Below are 21,955 nucleotides of genomic sequence, written 5' to 3' on the forward strand. Positions count from 1 at the left end.
AGCGGAGCCGAGAGCCTGCTTCAGATTCTGTGTCTCCCTCTCTCTCTGCCCCTTCGCCGCTCATGGCTCTGTCTCTCTCTCAAAAATATATAGATATTAGGAAAAACGTAAACTGTTGGGACATGAGGGAGAAGGAAGAGTCCGTGAGAGTCGGCGTGTTGGGAGCGTTTCACGCCATCTGTAGGAAGGTCGTTTGCCGTGGCTCCTTTGCTGCCATTTCCACTGTGGTGAAAGCAAAGCCTGCATTCCCGCCAGGCCTTGCAGGTCACAGCCTGCTTACCCGTGGGTCCCCGTGTTCCAGCTCAGGAAGAAAGCCCCTCCAGGTCCTTTCTCCTCATCCTAGTACCACATTGGATTCTCCCCGGGCTTCTGGGGGGCATTATCATTCTCTTCACTTGAGAGACGAGGCACCTGAGATTCAGAGAGAGAAAGTGATTTCTCTCAGGTTGCACAGTGAGTGACCAAGGCAGGACTGTTTGAGTCCGACTATGGTGACCTGCTGCCCACACCACAGAGGGTTGTGGTGGAATACGCTACTTAGAAGGCCCTTTTGAGCTTGAGCAACATTTGATGCTGTGAGTATATTGCTTGGGCATTCAGTCTTCACCCATTCAGACCCATTTCTTGGCTGCTTTTCTGGTTGCTGGCCTGATCCATTCCCTTCTGTACCTGCCCAGCACAGCTGCTCTCTGCCTGTGGTTCAAGAAGCCTGACTCTTCTAAGCTAGTTTGTCCACTGCACTCAGGGTCTACCCACACTTGTGCTAGACTGTCCACGGCAGCCATGGGAGGAAGACACTCTGTCATTTGTGTACTTGTGTTGGGCCCCAGCTCAGCTGTCTTTCTATTCCTAAGCCACATCCTGGTCACTCATTCCTAAGTGCTTTGGCATGCTGGTTATCCGGAACCCATCCTGGTTTCCGTCTCCTTGCTTCTGCTTATGTGCTCACCTCCCTTCTGCCCCATCATCTGGGTCCCAAGCCTTCTCTGTGTTTGATTTCTCCTCTGTAACTCCCTGGGGCAGACGCAGAGGCACAGTGAAGCTAATGAAATTTAAGACTCAGCTTCAGGGCCACTCACTGCACAGGCCTGGAAGAGACCCTGACATTATGGTTTCTGCTAGTCATACGGCTTGTAGGATCCACAGGGAATATTTTAGCTGCAGTTGGTTCAGGGCACCTCTCTTTCCACTCTGTTGCCTCCGTTATTCTTGCCCTTGTGTTGGGTAGCAATGCAGTGGCCGTGGGCATTTTGGGAATCTGACTGAGGAGATGTTAAGTGGGAATATACTTAATGTGGTTTTGGAGAGTCGTATTTAAGGAGCTCATAATCAATTCCATACGTGTTTGGGTTATTGTTCATTGACCTATATTGAAGTAACTTTCAGGAATACCTATGCTTTCTGTCCCATTGCACACAGTGTTGGGACAAAAGGCATGAGGTTGCAGAGGACTGGGATGTTGTGCTTGGAGAAGTCAGTGCTGGAAGTGTGTCGGCAGTAGAGGAAAGTCAAGGTTCACAATGGATAGAGCCAGAAGCTAGTCTGCGGGAAACTTCCAGTTACAAATCAGATCTGTAAAATTGACCAACACAAATTCCATCCTATTAGGAAAATTCTCAGTGTGTAGTGTATGCAATCATAAACACGGCACACATTTATATTAACATTTGGATGGGATTGTATGAAGTGGCATTTTCCAAAACTACAGACATTGAGCCACATGCCATACATAAAGAGTTCATGTAGCCGGCCTGAGACTACTGCCCTTTCAAAAGGTCTGATTGCAAGGATGGCCCCTGGCTGGCTTCTGGGGACTTAGCTTTCAGAAGGCGTCCAGGCAACAGGAAACTGGTAAGAGGGCTCACTGTGTGCAGACTATACAAACTACGTGGTTTATGCTGAACACCTACTTTCCTTCTGGGAGTCTGAAATTTGATGCATGCTAGCTAGGCAGAGAGTTCCTACATGACCAGCCCTAAATACAACCCCGGGGCACTGAGTTAGGGCTTCCCTGGGCAGAAACATCATCCCCGTGTCGCTGTATGTTCATTGTTGAAGGCAGCGTGCAGTCTGTGTGGCCCCTCATGGGAGGGACAGAGGAGAAAGAGTTTGCACAGGAATTCCTCCAGGCTCTCCCTGTGTCTTTTCCTCTTGCGGTCTGCCTGTGTCTCCTTAGTACATTGCCGTAACCTGTCTTAGGTGTAGTACAGCTGTATGCTAAGTCCTCTGGGTCTCCCAGTATAATAGATACGAGTAGGAATACATGTTGCAGAACTAGGTCAGGCCATCATTTAATAAAAGATACTTTTATTTTTTATGTCCTTTCCCCTGAATTTTGAGATGTGTCTCACATTTGTTGACTTTTTCAAAAGCGTATTGTATTGTGTTTCTTTTCTCATTTTAAATATTCACTTCTGTTACCAATTCTGTGTTGATATTTGTGTATTCTTATCCCTGGAGTGGGCCCCGAGTGTTATAAGCTTCAGGTTCCACAGAATCTGGATCTGCTTCTGTTGTGGACCCAAGACTTGTGACCTCTTGTTGAGTTTGTTCTTGTCACCCTATATTTCCCAGGAGGGAAATCAAAACTGAAAGGGGGAAGTCAAGTATCCATGGAAAAAGTGGGACAGGATCCAGGTCTTCCAACTCCCAATTCGATGCTCTTTTCTTTCCATTCAGTAAAGTGTCTTGATGACTTGTCTGTGAACAATGGTCAGAGTACATTGGACATAGACTGGGTAGCACTTGGAAGACTGAAGTTCTAATTCCTTCTTTCAGTAGACAGGTCATTATGTATGAATCCTTCCATTCCTGGGACATAGTTTCTGCTTTTGTAAAACAAAGCCACTGGACTAGATGTTTTTTAGAGTAGAGACCTTTCTTTCTTTGATGTTCTGTGAATTTGTCATTCTAGAAATGCTAGAATGATGCAATCATAGTCGAAACCATTTATCTTCTTGTCCTTGGGTCTTCTCCATCTCTAAAACAGAAGTAAAATACCCACTTCTCCCAGTGGTTGTGAGCCCCCTGGCACCGCTCCTGGTAGAGCAGGTGATTAAAAGTTGCTTTTATCCTTTGGTCCAGTCAAGAACAAAGGTAGTTGTGTATAATTCTCAGTCTTCCCTTTTGGAATCAAAGGATCTTTGGTCAGCAAACCAAAAGTTAAAAGAAAAAAAGAAATATACATACATATATATACATACATATGTATATATACATACACATATACATACATACGTATACATACATATGTATATATACATACACATATGTATACTGTGCTTCTAAAACTTTTTAAAATGGAAATATAATTTGCAAACAAAAAAAGCACAAATATTAAGTGAATAGATTAAGGGATACTCACAAAGTTAACACCCCAGAACCCGCATTTACATTAATAAATAGAACGCTGCTGGAACTCCCCCGTGATCCCCTCCAGGTCACTCCTTCTGCCCAAAGGTAACCACTGTTTTGGCTTGTTACAGCTTTGATTACTTTAGTAAATAGAATCCTACATTATGTGCTGTTATTATTGTCTGATTCTTAACAGTATTGTTTGTGAGATTAATCCATATTGTTGCGTGAATAGTATCTCCTTTATTCTCATTGCCATACAATATACTGGTTTATGACTACATATGATTTATCTATTCCACTGTTTGTGAACATTGGCATAGTTTCCAGGCTTTTGTTATTACAAATAAAGCTGCTAGGAATATCCTTGTATTTACTTTCTTTGGCAAATATGTTTCTGTTGCAAATATGTCTAGAGGTGTAATTGATGACTTATAGAATGTGCCCGTGTTTAACTTGAGCAGATACTGCCAGAGCTTCCAACGTGGTTGTAGCACCTTCTACACCACTACCAGCAGGGTGTGAGTGCCAGGTAGTCTGCATCCTTGATAGCACACGTTGTCACTGAGGTGGGTTGCAGGGCGATCTGATTTTGGTTTGTTTGTTTATGTAGAGCAGACCTCTGTGGTGTAAAATTTCATGACTTAGGACGGAAGTGCAGAGCCATGAATCCGTTACTACTATCAAGATACAGAAGAATTCCCTCAGCCCCAGGCTCCCAACTCAGCATAGAGCCTGATGTAAGGCTGAACTCACAGACCTGGAGATCATGACTTGAGCTGAAGTCAGACACTTAACTGACTGAGCCACCCAGGCGCCCCTGTGCAGTTTTATCGTATGTATAACTTCATGTACCTTCACCACCAGCAAGGGATAGACCTGTACCAGCACCACCCCGTCCTCACCCCTCACCCCTTATGTCCTCTCTCACTTCGGACCCCACGTCCCTTAGCCTTGGCGATTGCTGTTTCATGCTCCATCTCTGGCACTGTGCTCTGCTAAGAATGGTATTTATATAGATTTACACGGCACAGTGTGTGGTCTGCTGACAATGGCTCTTTTTTGTTTTAACTCAGCATAATTCCCTGGAGGTTCATTCAAGTCGCTGCCATGTATCAGTAGCCCATTTCTTTTTATCGTTGGATAGTATTTAATAGTAGTGATGTATCACAATTTAAGCATTTACACACTTCAATAGTTTTCATTTTTTGGCTATTGAATGAATACAGCTGCTATAAACATTCACATACAGGTTTCTGCACTAAAGTAAGTTTTCATTTCTCTGCAATAAATGCCCAAGAATGTGATTTCTGGGTCATCCAGTAAACCCATTTTTAGTATTTAAAGAAATTGCTGAACTAATTTCCAGAGTAGCCGTACCATTTTATATTCTGACCATCAATGTGTAGTGATCCATTTTCTCAGCATTCTCACTAGCAATTTGGTGTCACCATCTATTATTTTATCCACCTGGATAGGCTTGTAGTAATACCTCATTGTGGTTATAAGCTGCATTTTCTTGGAGGCTCATGGTGTTGAGTATCTTCTCATGTTCTTATTTGCCTCTGTGTGTCCTCCTCAGTTAAATATCTCTGTATGTCTTTTGCCGAACTTCTAATGGAATGGTTTTTTTGATGTTGAGTTTTGAGATTCTTTATATACTCCAGATACAAGTCCTTTGTGGGACATCAATTTTCCACTTTTCTTCCAGCCTGTAGTTTGTCTTTTTATCTCCTCTTTCATGTCTTTTATAGATCAAAAGTTTTTTGATTTGATGAGGTACAGTTTACCAATTTTTACTTTGATGTGTCATGCTTTCCATCAGTCGGGCATCTTTGTGTAGATATATTCTGTGTTCTCTATTGTCTTCCACTGATTTGTGTGTCTTTACTTCATCCAGTACAATACTTTATTATTGTTATTGTTGAATTTGGAGAATTATTTATATATTTTGGATATGAAACTTTCAGCTATGTGATTTGCAAATATTTTTTCCCAGTCTGTGGTTATTCCTTTCAGTCTCTTAAACAATGTCTTTTACCTTTTTTAAAAATTGACTTTTAGCATGGCCTGAGACCATACATTTAATGATTGCTGTTATGTAAAATTCATTGAAGTTTTTAATGGCCCACACAATAATTGATCTTTATGAGTGTTCTATGTGCAAGAAAAGAATGTGCTGGGTGGGATTTTGTACACCAGTGCTGTCCAGGTAATCTGCAACCTTACTCATTTTCTGTCTGTGTGTTCTGTCAACTTCTGAGAGGAGTGTGGAAGCCTCCAACCATAATTGGGTACTTGCCTTTTTCTCCTTATAGTAGTGTCATTTTTAGTGTATTTTTAATCTCTGTTAAGTGTACACATTTTTATGACTTTTATCTTATTGGAGACTTGACCTCTTTCTTGTGTAATATTTCTGTATTTCTGATAATAATCTTTGTTCTGAGGCTTTTGTCTGACATTACTATAGCCACTTCACAATATTTTGCTACTATTGTTGCTTTATACTTATCTTTTAGAGCAAGTAAATGTTAGAAAGATCATTTTGCCCTCATTTATTTGTTTTTAGCACTTGATTTGTTTATGAAGATCCATGTTTCAGACTAATATATTACTCCAGCTTGAAAACTTACTTCAAATGTTTTGTTGAGTAGGACTGACTACTGGCTATGATTTCCAAGATTATTTCTGCTCTTCTGAGAAAGTTGTGATTTCTCTGTCATTTTGAAATTAGCTTTATGGAGATATAATTTACATACCGTATAATTCACCCTTTCAAATGTATACTTAACTTATTTAATAAATTTACGAAGTTGGGTAACTATCGCCAAAATCCACTTTTAGAGCACTGCTGTTACCCCCAGAGATCCCTCATACCATATCAGTCATCTTCCCACCCCCAACCTCAGGCAAACACTAACCTGCTTTCTTCCTGCTCCCAGTTTTATTGAGATATTACTGGTATACATCATTGTATATGACTCTTTTCCATTTTATTTTAGAGAGAGAGAGCACACACATGAGTTGGAGAGAGGGGCAGAGGGAGAGGAAGGGAAAATCCTAAGCAGGCTCCATGTTCAACATAGAGCCTAATGTGGGGCTCAATCCCATGACCCTGAAACCATGACCTGAGCCAAAATCAAGAGTCAGACATTCAACCAACAGCCACCCAGGCGTCCCCATCATTGTATAAGTTTAAGGTGTAGAAATCTGCTTTCTTTGCCTATAGATTTGCCTTCTTTGGAATTTCCATATAAGTTGAATTATGCAATAGTGAGTCTCTTTTGCATCTGAGTTCTTGCACTTACCATAATGTTTTTGAGGTTTACCCATGTTGTAGCAGGCGTCACTATTTTGTTCCTTTCTGTTGCTGAATAGTTCTCTGTTGTATGGATATAGTATATTTTTTCTGTTTACTAATTGATAAACGTTTGAATTGTTTTCATTTTTTGGTTCTATGAATAACGCTGTTTTGAACATTTGCTTACAGGTCTTTGTGTGGGAATATGTTTGTTTTCATTTTACTTCTTACCTAGAGCATAATTGCTGTTTCACATGGTAAATTTATGTCTAACATGGGGATGTAAACTGGTGCACCTGCTCTGGAAAACAGTGTGGAGGTTCCTCAAAAAACTATCAATAGAACTCCCCTATGACCCAACAATAGCACTGCTAGGGATCTACCCCAGGGATACAGAAGTGCTGATGCATAGGGGCACATGTACCCCAATGTTCATAGCGACACTGTCAACAATAGCCAAATCACGGAAAGAGTCTAGATGTCCATCAACTGATGAGTGGATCAAGAAGATGTGGTGTGTGTGTGTGTGTGTGTGTGTGTGTGTGTATGTGTGTGTGTGTATACTACATGGCAATGAGAAAGAATGAAATCTGGCTATTTGTAGCAACTTGGATGGAACTCAAGGGTGTCATGCTAAGTGAAAAAAGTCAGGCAGAGAAGGAAAGATACCATATGTTTGCACTCATAGGTCTAACAGGAGAAACCTAACAGGGGACCATGGGAAGGGGAAAGGGGGGGAAAGACATGGGGAGCGGGAGTGAGGCAAATCATGAGAGACTTCTGAATGCTGAGAACAAACTGAGGGCTGAGGAGGGAGAGGGTAAGGGGAAGGGGGGTCATGGTCATGGAGGAGGGCACTTGTGGGAAAGAGCACTGGGTGTTATATGGAAACCAACTTGGTAATAAACTATTTGATTAATAAAAAAATTAAAAATTTTTTCAAAAATTTTTTTGTTTTAATAAACTATTTTTAGAAGAGATTGAATACACTTTTTAAGAGATATTTGAATAATACTAGTCTATTTTGTTCAAGTGATGATTTTTTAAAATGTGAAACTACTTCTGTGCCATTAGATTATTATACCTTTTACATCAGAACTAAAGTGCATTATGTTTTACATTTTAAGTAACTAACTGCCAAACTGGTTTCAAAAGTGGCTGTACTGGTTTACATCGACACCAGTTCATTTTTAAAGATAATGTTTTCTGGGTGTAGAATTCTGAGTTGTGTGGTTTCTGATAAGAAATTTCATGTAATTCTTATCTTTTTATTTTTATTGTATGTAATATTTCTCTTTTCTCTGGCCGCTTTCACGATTTTCTTTTAGCTTTTGTTTTCAGCAGTCTGGCTATGATATGCCAAGGGTTGATTAGCTGGGGACCCTGGACTTATATCTGTGCTTTGGTGTCATTTAATTTCTGGATATTCTCACCCATTATGACCTCATAAAAATTTTAAAAATAATTTCCCATATCCCTGTCTTCTTTCTGGGATTACAGTTATATTAGGCTGTTTTATATTATCTTGTATATTCTTTTCTGTCTTTCTCATTTTTCCCTTTAATTTCAGTGGAGGTAATTTCTATTGGCTGATCTTCAAGTTCACTAACTCTTTCTCTGGCTGTGTTGACACTGGTAGTGAGTGCATTGAACTTATTATTTATCTCCACTGCCATGTTTTTCATTTCTAGCATTAAATTTGGGTTTTGTTAGAGTTTGTATTTCTCTGCTGCAATTACCTTCTGCTCTTGCGTGATATCCACCTTTCCCATTAGAGCTTTTAACATGTTAATAATAATGAAAATTCCTTGTCTGATAGCCTCAATGTCTGTGTCATAGTAGATTCTGGCTCTGATGATTGCTTTGTTTCTTGGGAGTATGATTTTTCTTGCCTTTCTGTGTGTCTTAATTTGTTTTTTTGTTTGAAGCCATGCATCTTGTGTGGGACAATAGAGACTGAGGTAAATAGATTTTATGGCTGGACATGGACAGGATTTTCCTTTTGCTAGATCTTAGAGCAGGGCTTCTAGTTACCCTGGTTAGGAATTGGATTGAGTTTGAGGTTGTCATTGCCAAAACCTTTGGTGAACCATAGATTTCAAATTCCTGTAGTGACTCCTTGTACTTAGGAGGAGAGGTCGTTTTCCAGAACAATGTTTTGTCAACACTGAGCTTTAGGTCTTCCCTTCCTACTCCTTCAGGTGGTCTCTTTGGATACTCTTCCTCTTCTGTCCCTTTCCTAGCACTATTCTGCTGTTACCAGTTCCTGGAAGTTGGATGCTTAGTGGTGTGGGAGACTGGGAGGGGCAGTTTCTGTTCTTCTGCTTAAGCCTCAGTCTTAGGTCCTGAGTTCCTTGGTCTCAGGGGTATGGCCTTCTAAAGTCTTTTGTCCCTCTCCTTGGGTCATTGTGGGCCCAGCACATATTTCTGCCCTTCTCCCAAGAATTGCTGTGTTACTTGTTTTATTCTCCCAGTTACCATGGGTTGCCCCCAGGCAGAGTCTGTGGTCTTTGCCTCCACAGAGAATGTCATTTTCTTCCCAGAGGAGATCAGGGAAATGCAGACATGGGGATTCTTAGCCTTCCTGCAGGTAATGTTCTTCTCTTCAAGCTCTATATTTCAACGGTCCCTTCTTAGTGTTCTTTCTGATCTTTTCTGAAAGTAAAGCACCCAGTAGAGTTTCTAGGGTAGGGACTCCCACAGTGTCTGAGACTCTCAGGGGCTTCCCTCCGTCCTGCCTTCACCAAGTCATCAGTAGTTCCAGCTGAACTCTTCTTCCTGGTTTTCAGTAAGCTAAGCCCAGATAAGTGAGTACTTATGTATTTCCTCCTGCAGTGATGGTATCTCCTCAGGTTTGGGACAAGTTTGTTGCTCTGCAGCCTTGGTTCTCCAACGCATTAAAAAACATTCATGAATTTAGAGTTAGTCTGGCTTGTTTTTTGTCTTAACAATGGGAATGATATTTCTTCCAGCTTACTGCATCCCAGAATAGAAGCTATCTCATGGCTGATCAATTTTAGATTTCTTCAAGACCGGACTGTCAGCCCCTCACATCCTTTGTTGTTATTCATACATTGTAATGTGCAGAATGTTTCCTTATTATGGCTATTGCTCTCAAAGTATTCTTCTCTGCTTTGTGATAAGTGCCTGTTGACTATTTTGTGGTGCTTCCTCGTAGCAGATACCACCTGGTCATATTTTGGGTTTTGTTGGGATATCTTTTCATCTGGTTTTGTTGTAGATGTTGTTTATGGGGTTTTGTTGTATTATTCTAGAGCTCCACCTGTTTACAGTGGGTGATTCAAGGAAATTCAGAAACTATTATGCCACTGCTGCCACTTTCTCCCCAAAATCTTGCCTTTCTTTCTCAAAAGCGATTTTTGCTAGGTATAAAATTCTACTTTGACAGACATTTTTCTTAGTCTTTTGGTCAATGGAGTTTCAGAACTCAGTAAATATCCTAAGGGAAAACCTGGAGGAATATCAGATCATTTTGCCCTCTTCTTCTCACCAGAGTCCTGGTTCTTAAGGCCTCGAATAATTTTTCTCCATCCCACAGGGACCACCCAAAGCTCTGCTTCATTCTGTCCTCTTGGTAGAGGCCCTCAGTCTAGGCCTTTACTCTCATCCCCACCAATTTGCCTAATGCCACGAATCAGCCAATGTCCTGAGGAAAAAAGTGACTGCAGGGTACCATTGCCTGTCTTTCCCAAAGTCCTGGTTGCCTTATCATTACTCGAATACCTTCCAATAGATGTTTTACATTTTGATGTGGTTCTTTTAGGTATTCTCTGCTACAAGCTACTCCGTGGCACTCATCCAAGTCCATTCACACACTGTGTAGTTACAGATGAAATCTCTTCCTCATGAATTGTAGAAATTGATAAAGGGCGATATTTTAGGGGGTTCCTTTTCAGATAAATCCCATCACTGCTCTTTAAGAGGAAAGACTCTCAAAGATGAATAAAAATGGTCAAGACTGAGGGAGACTGTTATATTATCACATCGTTTCCATGACCTCTGTTTTTGGGCAGAAACGGTGAGGAAATATTTAAGTTAGCACTACTTGATTAGGTTAGAAAATTAATTTTTCATAAACGCAGCAAATTGTATCAGTCCTCAATTCACACTTTTAGGATATGAATGAATGAGGCCCTGTTACCTTCTGTCATTATGGAACCTGCAGCACAGCTACTACTCAAAATTATTTCCTTTCGGTATGTTAATTGTTCTCATAAAACACAAATCATTTTCTGTCTGCTTTTCAAGGACTCAGGCATAGGCACTCACAATAAATCATAGGAGCAATGCCCATTTTGGATATAGAGAGCTTCATGCTGAGGAATCTGCCAGAGAAGATGAACTCCCTCGTGAGTAGAATTTACTCTGCTGATATTCATGCTTCCTGCCACAATGCCACAGCCCCCCTCCATTGTGTATCTCACAGCTGTGCAGAATGTTTCAGGAAAAGATTAGATTGTGTCTTCTGCAAGGTCTTCATCCTGGAGGCTCTCCAGAAAAGGTGATAGGGCCATAGAAAAACAGAAAACTGTCTTCTGTTCATGGGCCCTGTATTGCCATGAAAGCAGTGTTCGGATTTTAGTTCTACTATGCACCAGCTGCATAACTCGGTCACTGACTCATCTCTCTGTGCCTAGATTTCCTCATCTCTAAAATCATCCTAACAACCTTGGCTTCATAAGGTGGTTGTGAAGACCAATTAACAATGGGGTGGAAGTTATTTGTAAATTTCAAAGTGCAGCATACCAATTAGGGATTGATGTGACTGCTGTTGCTTTATCTCATTTTAGTGCTCCTGAAGTCCTAGGGCTGAAAGACGTCTAATCCCACATTTCAGCCAATACGGTAATCTTAAGTATCCCAGACAGATGGCCTTTTAGCTTCTGTACGTGGAGCTCTTTCAGAGATAGGATAGATTTCCTTTATGCTTGTCTTCCGGGGAGTTCTGGAACTTCTGATCTCCTATGGCTGGGGAGGGAAGGGCAGTGAAGTCTTCAGAAGCCCAAAACTATGCTATGTGTTTTGTTTTGTGTAGCTTCCAACTTGGGAAGGTGGTAGCCTCCTGTTGGGATGTCTAGTCAGTTCTGAAAACGGGTTTGGTTTAATCTAGACCACCTTCTCTAAACATAGGGGAATTGCTAGGGAAACCATGTGCTAGCCCATCCCTCAAGGTTTTATTTGGGTCTTTGGAATGGTTCTTTCTCTGAAAGGGCAAAACACCTGTGATTCTGATAAGAGCACCTAGTGACCTAAGCTGGTATCCCACGGGATGGGGAAGAAGAAGTACTAGAGAAATAGTAGAGAGTCTTTAGCACTTTCAGGTTATCTAGTAGAATTTATGCTGACCTTTTTTGATATGTAAAAAAAAAATACTCATAGAATCTGAAAAGATGATATAATCTTATTATTTAAGATCATACACGTGCACTGTTTACTTCACATTAGTTATTTTCATCTGAGGTTACTAAGCAATACCTTCTTAACATTAAACGTACATAAAATTAGCATAAACCTTTGTTCTCTGCAAAAAAGTGACAGCAAATGGTCTCTAGAAGTCTTTTCTGTTTCTAAGGTAGATCTACCATTCTTGGATTCCTTCTTGTAATCCTTTAGAATGACTTGGACTCTTCGATTCTACTTGGGCTAGGCTGCTTCTTGCACAGCCTGCATGGCCTGTCACCCTCTTTTTGGTCTAAAACCTCCAGTGACTTGTAGAACTCTTATTTATAGTTATAGTGATAGTCTGGTATTGGAATTCTCTATAGACTGCTGCTTGGGGAAGTTCAACATCTTAGAGATGGCTTCAATGAAAGAATGCTATCAAAAAGAATTTGCTGAATTGTGACTGCAAACAAAATAGCTGTGTGGGGACAAAATGCACTCTTGACAAGGGAGCCTTATGTTTGTTTTCCAGCCTCTCCTCCCAGTGCTTCACTTCTAATCTCTCTACAGAAAGAAACATTTCAACAGAGAACCCTGCGGAAATTGAGACAAGTTATCTTCTCAAAGTCCTGAACTCCCATTCCTACTTCAGAAGGCACTCCTCTGTTCACAGCAGCTAAAGCTTGCCCAAAGTCCAGTTCCTTCCCAAGGAAATTCTGTTTGGATTTTGGATGCACACTTTTCCAAGCATTGTGTTCTTCAAATGTAAGTTCAATAGCATAAATGTCTTTCTGTGGCCTGCAAGAACTTTATATCTTTGTGTTATCAAATAGTGTGATAGTGTCTCATATTTTGCTGGTGCCATTTAGAAAATTTTCTATCACAAGAGGATTTTGGAGTTATGGCTGCATTGTTTTATCTGGGTTATATACGGCTCCTTTTATCTGGGTTATATATGGCTCCTTCATTCTGGGTAAAGCCAAGTTCTTCTTACACAGCATATGTTTTCCCAACACCCAGGCTGAGAGACTTGGGAAGGAGTGGGAGCTAGCTCTCGTTCTGTAGGTGGGGACGGTAAAGCACCGAGAGGCAAATGTACTTGCCAAGACACTGATTCTCAGCTCCATTTGGGGGACGTTTCAGGATGTCTCATAGGCTCTCAAAATGCCTCATGAAGTCACTCAAATTCAAAGCCAAATTCATCTTAATTGACTTCAATTTTTTTGGAATTACAGCATTTTGGGGTTGTGGCAGGTATGTTTTACAAAAAAAGTAATAAAAAAAAAATCCCAACCAAGTAAAACCAATACAATGTCAAAACTCAAAAAACACCTGGGAAAAACACAGTGGACTGACTAGTGGACTAGCTTTAAAATATCCCAGGTCATGTACTGAGAGGTATACAGTAACTCCTCCTCCATGGATTTGTATTTATATACATGTTTTGTGTGATGGCATGTCTGAAGATACTTTTCTGGGCGGGGTTTCTATAGCACTTGGGGACAATCCTAATGTCCTTTTGGGGTGACCTGAATTTTTTTCACTGCTTTTGAAAGGTGAAAAAAATATATCGATACACTTGAAAAGTGAGCAATTTAATTTCACTGGAACCCAGGCTTATAATGGTAGAATTATCCAAACATGTTTGGAAAGGTAGGCTGGGGCCACATTTTTCAGGGTTTTGAATTCAACTTCTTTGATAGGCAACTTGGAGGCAACACATGTTTTTGAACAGAGACAGAAGGAGAAATATGAAATGGCCAGAGTTAGACTCTAAGGATATTAATAAGGCTAGAAGGTCTAGGTTTCACCAAATTGAGAAAGCAAAGACAGAGAAATCAACCAGAAACTTTCAACAGTGTGGGATGAAAGGTGTTATGGAGGTTGTCTAACTTTATTGTGAGCTCTCTTATTGTGCTGGTGCTTAAAAGCTGTGAAATGTTACCTACCGCTTGAGTTCCACAGACTTTCTAGTTAATGTCGGCTAGGATTTCTCCTGGCTCAAATGAAAACAAAAGGACCCTTTGCCTTGCCTTTCACAGGGACTCATTCAGAATGAGGTTCTCAAGCTGTGTACTCTTGGCGTCATGAAGTTTATGTGGTTCCAGGAAACTCCAAGTTCAGATTGACTGCAACTTACTGTGTTAAAAGAGGGGACATCACATAGACCAGGTGTGAAGTGTTTGACCCACATGCACTGTCAGACTTGTAACACGTGCGCGTGAACGGTGGGACCTCATTTCATTCTGACGTTAGGGGAGATGGAGGGATTTTCCTGCCCTCAGGTTGGTAGCCACTGTTTGGCTTATGTTTGCAGGGGAGAATATAAGGGTTGTGCAATACCAGCCCTGAGTTTTTCTGTCCCTAAAAGCTGTTTTCTAAGTACACGAGTTGGTGGCTTTGGATTTTTCCCTACCTTTCATTATATGAACATTTAGCAAAGGAGACCTCTCTTTATGTATTTCTTATGATAAACCAATTTTATCATCTCCGCACCGAGATAAATAATGGCTAAAGAATGGTGAACTGTTTTAAAGTTATGGGAGTACTGTAGCATCCACAGGAACCCTGGCACTTAAAGTTGATACGTAAGCCCTTGGCAGGGAGATGGGATGTATTCCCTCGCTTTCAAAATAAGGAAACCTAGGGGTGGCTCAGTCGGTTAAGCCTCTGACTTCAGCTCAGGTCATGATCTCATGTTTGTGGGTTCGAGCCCCGCGTCGGGCTCTGTGCTGACAGCTCAGAGCCTGGAGCCTGCTTCTGATTCTATGTCTCCCTCTCTCTCTGCCACTCCCCGCTCATGCTCTGTCTCTCTCTGTCTCAAAAATAAATAAAACATTTTAAAAAATTAAGAAAATAAGGAAACCTATTGCATCACAGGTAAGTTGGTAGATCAATGTGATCTTGACTTTGTTGCTGTCATGGCCTTACACAGACTGTTCATCTGGTCCCCACTGTTCCACTTATGGTGATGATGTGTGTATTTTTATTTCAAAGATCTGAATCATTTTATTTCTATGTTGACCTGCTTTCATCACTGCCCATGCCTACCCTGTCCCGCTAGGTGGCGTTCTTACCCTTGAGACTGCTGCAGCCTTGCGTGCGGGAGAAGCGGGCCAAGCAGTAGGCTGGGTGGTGCTTTCCTGTGAGGATGAAATGCTTGTGGGTTGCCTTGTCTCTCTGCTCTCATCAGCACCAAGATGCCATTTCATACCTGCCTGCTTTTCAAAGTCTCCTGAGTGTTGATTGAGTACCTACTCTATGCAAGGTGCTGTGGTAGGCACAGAGGCAAGATTGGAGCCAACCCACTCTGCAGGCCTTCCAGGGGCTCACAGTCTAGTGGCAAGGGACAGATGGCCTAAAAACTACAGAAGAGGGCCGTTGCAGGGGAGCAAAGGTTCCGGACTGGAGGCTCTGACCCTGGTTTGTGAGACTGTTGGCATATGATGAGGAGTTCCCTGGCATGTACTGGAAAGGAGAGACGAGCACTGTTGCATTGTTTCCCTGGGAGTGCCCCCTGTTCGGCCCCAGAGGCCGAGGGAGGAAAGCAGTAGTTATGAATGCTCCGTCCCATCCCAGGAACAGACCGGGCTCTCCCCGAGTCTCAGAGACGGATGATCGAATGTGTTCCCATTGCTCTGGGACCACTGAGTACAAATATGTATGGGTCTCTGATTTGCTTTTATTATGTATTTTTTTATTTTGGGAAAATAAAAAAATAGAAAACCACACCCATAAAAGTAGCCATTACCCATATTCCTATCAAGAAGAATTAAACCATCTTAATATCTTGATATATGGATTTCTAAAATTTTCTGTTTATTTTTTAAACAGTATGCAGACATCATACTAATATATTGCCCCTTTTCTCACTTGTCTTAATCTGTGTTCCTCCCATTCACACAGGGCCAGTTCTGGGATTCAGTTTTAGGGTGCCAATGTGCTCTGACATTAAATGCCTCTCAGTATGATGGCAGCAAAGAGAACTGTTATGTTGTTCTAACTTTTATCTCTCCTTGCTCCTCAAATGGGAACTGAGATTTTTTTCTGGAGTTTAAAATTACAGTATAGAAAATGTGTAAAATGCAGGTAGATGGAAACAAACCACCTGCAGTTCTAACACTGGGAGAGAATCATAGTTGATGTGCATTTTGGTACGTTTTCTTCCAACCTTTTTTCTGCAAAGTTTTTTTTTTAGAATATTTGCCTTGTATGATATTTAATATTTTATAATTTGCTTTTTCACTGAATTGTTTATGTATTTAAATATTCTCCTACCTCATGATTTTTAGTAGTTGCCCAGTATTGCATCCTATAGCCATAACATACTTGATAATTACTATTGCTAGATATTTAGTTTGCCTCCTTTTCTTTTGTGATTATAATAATGTATGTTCTCACATATAAGTCTGTACATGAGTGTGTGATCATCAGGATAAATTTCTAGAAATGCAACTTATGAGTTAGCCAGTATGAACATTAGAAGGCAGTCTTTCATTGTATCTTTCTTTAGCAGAGTTGCATGTTCTTTATAGACCCCGTAGAAAGCACGGATATACAGAAAGGAAAATATAAAAGTCACTCATAGTCTTACCACTCAGAGGTGACCACTATTAACTTTTTATCACAACTGTTCACTCTTCTTTTCTCTATATTCTTCTTACTCTCTGTTATTTTTTTAAGTTAATATATTCTGAAGATTCTTTTAGGTTCCTTATTCTCCTATACTTTCAGGGGTTATATAGCATTTCGTTGTATGGAAATACCATAATTTATTTGACCAACTCGCTATTGTTGGGCATTTAGGTTATTTGTTTTCCATACTGGAAACAATGCAGAGATGAGTATTCTGTGGCCATGTCTGTATAGAAATCTTTGGTTGCTTCCTTTGAATAAATTCTTAGATGTGCAGTTGTTGGTTCCTACGTGGATGCACATTTTGAAGCTTTGGCTGGGTATCGCTGACTCCATCTATAATGAAGTCTCATCTTAGAGGCAGAGTGTGGGCGTGCCCCTTTGCTCCTTTGGTCTGAATTCTTGATTGCCATGGAGTATTTTGACAATCAGATTGCAATCAACAAAGATTTAGTGCCTTTTTTTAAAATTTGTGTTTACTTGATTGTTAGTGAAGCTGAACTTTTTATCTTTTCTTTGCTTTTTGCCCACTTCTCTGTTCTGGTATAGATATTTTTCTTATTTACTGAAGAGATTGTTTCTAAAGTTTATTGTTGAGACAGAGAGAGAGAGGATATACATGAGCAGGGAGAGAGAGAGAGAGAGAGAGAGAGAGAGAGAATCCTAAGTAGCCTCCACACTATCAGCACAGAGCCCAACATAGGACTTGATCTTATGATGATGAGGTGATGACCTGAGCCGAAATTAAGGGTTGGATGTTTAACTGACTGAGCCACCCAGGTGTCCCTACTGAAGAGATATTTAAAACAAATTTAAAATATTAATTCATTGTCATTCATGTAGGTTTTCTCCTCTGGCTATTTGTTGTGATGAACTATATGTCTAGATTTCCTAATACAGCCAACACCTTGGTTTGCAAGCACAATTCATTCTAGAAACATGCTTGTAATCCAAAGCACTTTTGATCAAAGTGAATTTCCCAGTAACAAATAATGGAATCTCAGACGATTTGTTACACACCCCAAAAATATTGATATAAAAATGATTACAATACTGTAATACAAAATAATAAAGAAAATACAAAATACAAATAAAAGTAAACAAATTAACGTGCGTTTACCTTGGAAAACCTTTGGGGCGGGTGTGAGGGAGACAAGAGAGAGGAGGGTTATTGTGTCGGATGACTTTCACTCTCACTAATGGAATCACTGCGATCTATTAGCTCAATGGGACGTTTTCTTGCATGGGAGCCGTGGTGCATACTCTCACATATGTTGACTACAGCACAGTATTAATAAACTCTTGTCTTGTACTGTATTTAATGTAACTGGCAATAAGGTAGCAGAGGATAGGGTCTCTGTCTGCAGGCAGCCTGGCCTAGAAGGAAGCAAAGCATTCCTAAGCTTATTCATGTATGGAAAAGCAAAGGACTGTCCATAGGTGCTTTGAAGTGACAAAAAATACACCAGTGCCAGTTGTGGGTGCCTTCCAGCATTCTGAAAAGTCACTGATTTCTGACAAACACTGTGGCCTGAGACCCAGCATCCAAGCCTGGGAGATGATCACCCACAATCATGCAATGAAACAGAGAGAGAGAGAGGGAGAGAGAGACACAAACCATTGGCTCAGTTGTGATTATGTGACATTTGTAACAAATGTATCACACCAATGCAAGATGTTAGTGGCGAAGACTATGGTCGAGGTAGTATATGGGAAAGGAGAATATATGCGAACACTATACTATCTGCTCAATTCTCTGCAAACCTAAAAGTGCTCTAAAACAAGAAAAGTCTATTTAAAAAAACAAAGAGAAAATGAAGTACTAGTACATGTTACAACTGGATGAATCTTGGAAGCCTGCTGCTAAGTGAGAGAAGGCAGTCACAAGAGACCACATATTGTGTGATTCCATGTATATGAAAGGTCAGAGTAGGTACATGTATAAAGACAGAAAACAGACTAGAGGCTGTCTAGGGCTGGGGGTACTAAGGGGAAATGGGGAGTGAGTGCTAATGGCTATGGGGTTCTTTTGGGTTTTTTTTTTTAATGTTTTAAAGTTTACTTTGGCAATTGTGGTGATGGTCGTAGAACTCTGAATATACTAGAAACTACTTTACATGGGTGAATTGTATGGCATAGGTGTTAAAGCTCCATGAAGCTTGAAAAATGCTAATAAATTTTAAATCTCAATAAAATGGATGGTTTTCTAGGAAATAGCAAATTGGAATCACAAAGAAGTAGAGAACATGGGGCAAACTATGCTGTTAGAAGCCATTTCCTCCAATGGTTACTACAATGCTTAGATAGTTTTATGGGCAAGTTCTTTCAAACTTACAAGGAACCAATAATTTCCATGCTTTTAGAGAAGTTCCCAGTATACAGAAATAGAAGGAAATAGGCTCCATATGTTATCCTAAAGTTATCCTGTCCACAAAACTTGGTCAACACATACACAAACATGCAGAGAGAGAAAACTGAAGACTAACAGTTACAAAGAGAGATGCAAAAAATCCTAAATAAAATACCAGCAAACCAAATCCGACAAGACAAGAATATTACACCATAGGCAAAAGGGTATTTCCAGGACTGCAATCTAAACTAAGACCTTGGATTGCAAGTTACTTGTTCTGCTAGTGTTCTGCAAGACAAGCAAACATTTCTAATAAATTTTAACTTGGTAAACAAGAGGTATCTTGCAATAGTCTTCCCCACTAACATCTTGCACTGGTGTAATACATTTGTTACAAATATAATTAATGAGTCAATATTGATATCATTAACTAAAGCTTGCAGTTTACATTAGGGTTGACTCTTTGTGTTGTCGTTCTGTGCGTTTTGATGAGAGCAAACTGTCATGTAGCCTCCATGACGGTATCCTATAGACTAGTTTGATGAATAGTTGGAACACAGGGGATTTTTAGTGCAGTCCTTCACTCCTCTGCCAGAATCTCTAGCAACCACTGCTCTGTTTACTGTCCCCATGGTTTTGCCTTTTCCAGAATGTCATGTGGTTGGAATCATACAGTGTGGAGCCTTCTCACGTTGGTTTCTTTCCCTTGGTGATATGCATTTAAGGTTTCTCCATAGTCTTTTCATGACTTGATGGTTCATTCCTTTTTCAGATTGAATAATATGCCATTGTCTGGTAGACCATAGTTTATTTTATCCGTTCCCACAGTGAAGGACATCCTGCTTGCTGACAGGTTTTGGCAACTCTGAATAAAGTTGCTGTAAACATCTGTGTGCAGGTTTTTGCATGGACCTAAGTTTTCAACACTTTTGAGTAAATTCAAGGAGCACAGTTGTTAGATCTTATGGTAAGATTATGCCTTGTCTCATAAGAAACTGCCAAACTGTCTTCCGCAGTGGCTGTAGCATTTTGCATTCTCTCTAGTAAAGAATGAAAGTTCCTGTTGCTTGGCATCCTTGCTAGCATTTGGCATGTCAGTTGTTATTTTATCCATTCCAATAGGTGTATAGTAGTATCTCCTTGTTTTAATTCACAATTCACTGATGACACATAATACGGAGCATCTTGCCGTCTGTATATCTTCTTTGCGAAGTTTTGTCCAGATCCTTTGCCTATTTTTAAATTGGAGTTTTTCCTTATTGTTGGGTTTTCAGGGTTCTTTGTATATTTTAGATACAGGACCTTTATCATATATGTATTTTGCAAATATTTCTCCTAGTCTATGGTTTCTTACTTCATTCTCTTAACAATGTCCTTTACAAAGCACAATTAAAAATTTTGTTTTTTACATTTTATCTCTAAGTAATTCTACACCTGCCATGGGGATTGAACTCACAGCCCGAAGATCTAGAGTCACATGCGCAACTGTCTGAGCCAGACAGGCGCTATACTTGTCTCTAGTTTGTCACCATGCCCCCGCAACCTGTTCCACCTTGTCCACTGACACAAAATGATTTTCCACACTCAACATTTAGTCATGGCCTTTCACTGCAAAGAACAAACAAAAACAAAAACAATAATCAACAACGACAAAATAAAAACAGGAAAATATTTTGAATTTCCCGGGTGGTGCCTCACATTCCTAAAGGGTATATAGTTCAAGCTCTTTAGCCTGGCGTATCCATGTGCTTCCTACCTACTTTATTAGTTTAATTTCACCTTATTCTCTCACCCCTATCTTATCTTAGGCTCCAGCAATCTTCTGGGACGTTTAACATGTTCCCTCTGCTCAGACTCCTTTGCCAGCCTTGTCTACCTTTGTTCTTCAAAAACCCTGTCCGGGCGTCCCCTACTTGGGAAAGCCTTTTTCCAGCACAATGAGCTACATCCCGCTCTGGGATTCTCCTGTACTTCGCATAATATCATATCATAACTCTTTTGTTTATGTGTCTGTCTTGCTTTCTAGGATGTGAGCTCTCCAAGGACAGATTGTGGCTTTTTTCCAACAATATAAGTGCTCAGTAAATATTTATCGAATGAATGATTAAGATGTTCCATGGGTTGAATTGTGGTCCTTGAAGTCTAACTCTGTGGCATTGAGTGGGAATAATATGATACCACAGATTTCATGTCTTGTATTTTCTCTCCTAGTCGACAAGCTCAAACCTTGCGATCTCTTGGAGGTAGGCGTGATCACCTGGCTGGTATCAGAGGGGATGACTGGTAAGAAGTTGTTTCAGTGAATGTGGACCTGACGCTTTCTAAGGGCTCTATACATGAAAGAAATGTCTTCATCCCCTCTTTGCACAGCTCTTGGTATAACTTCTGATAGCTCCTCCACTCTAAGAATTACTTCTGGAGCAATGAGAGATCATATTCCTTTCGAGAGGGGGTGGACTTTATGCCACATGGTTATCGCGAGATGCCTGTAGGGTTTGAAGTTCCAAGAAGTAATTTGTGGGCTGGGATCACCCCCTAGAGAATGAACAGCTCCATAGGAGAGAGTAGTAGCTTAGAACATGCCAAGGAACCTCTAGTCCAAGGGCACTGGGGGAGTATATGCTCCCTTCTGGATCTGTAGGATACAAGCCCTCAGGGCAACAGTGCAGAGTTCATCTGGGCTCATATTCCTCAGGTTCAGCAAATCAGTTTGGTTTCCCTGGGCTCTGTGGGACTGAACATTAAGACTGCTGCCCCTGGGAGTCAGATCCCCAGGAAAATCTCAGGGGACCTATGCTCACCTGAGAAGATAGGCTTCAGGAAGACTGGAAGCGTCTTAAGAATGTTGTTGAGCCCAGCCTGGCCTGCTGCATTTGGCTTTCTACCCTTTATCATAGAAACCTGAGCACAGG

The 21,955-nt window shown here is 40.7% G+C and overlaps 1 long non-coding RNA gene across 1 annotated transcript in view; it reads left to right on the forward strand.

Annotated features, from left to right (window-relative positions):
• LOC115284257 overlaps positions 1-21,343 on the forward strand; it is a 24,318-nt gene extending 2,975 nt beyond the window's left edge. The window contains exons 2-3 of the long non-coding RNA XR_003905147.1: positions 12,629-12,823; positions 21,255-21,343. This is a non-coding gene — a long non-coding RNA (uncharacterized LOC115284257). The remainder of the gene's footprint in view (positions 1-12,628; positions 12,824-21,254) is intronic.
• Positions 21,344-21,955: the final 612 nt, after the last annotated feature.

This window comes from Suricata suricatta, chromosome X (assembly GCF_006229205.1).
Source record: "Suricata suricatta isolate VVHF042 chromosome X, meerkat_22Aug2017_6uvM2_HiC, whole genome shotgun sequence".
Classification (NCBI taxonomy): domain Eukaryota; kingdom Metazoa; phylum Chordata; class Mammalia; order Carnivora; family Herpestidae; genus Suricata; species Suricata suricatta.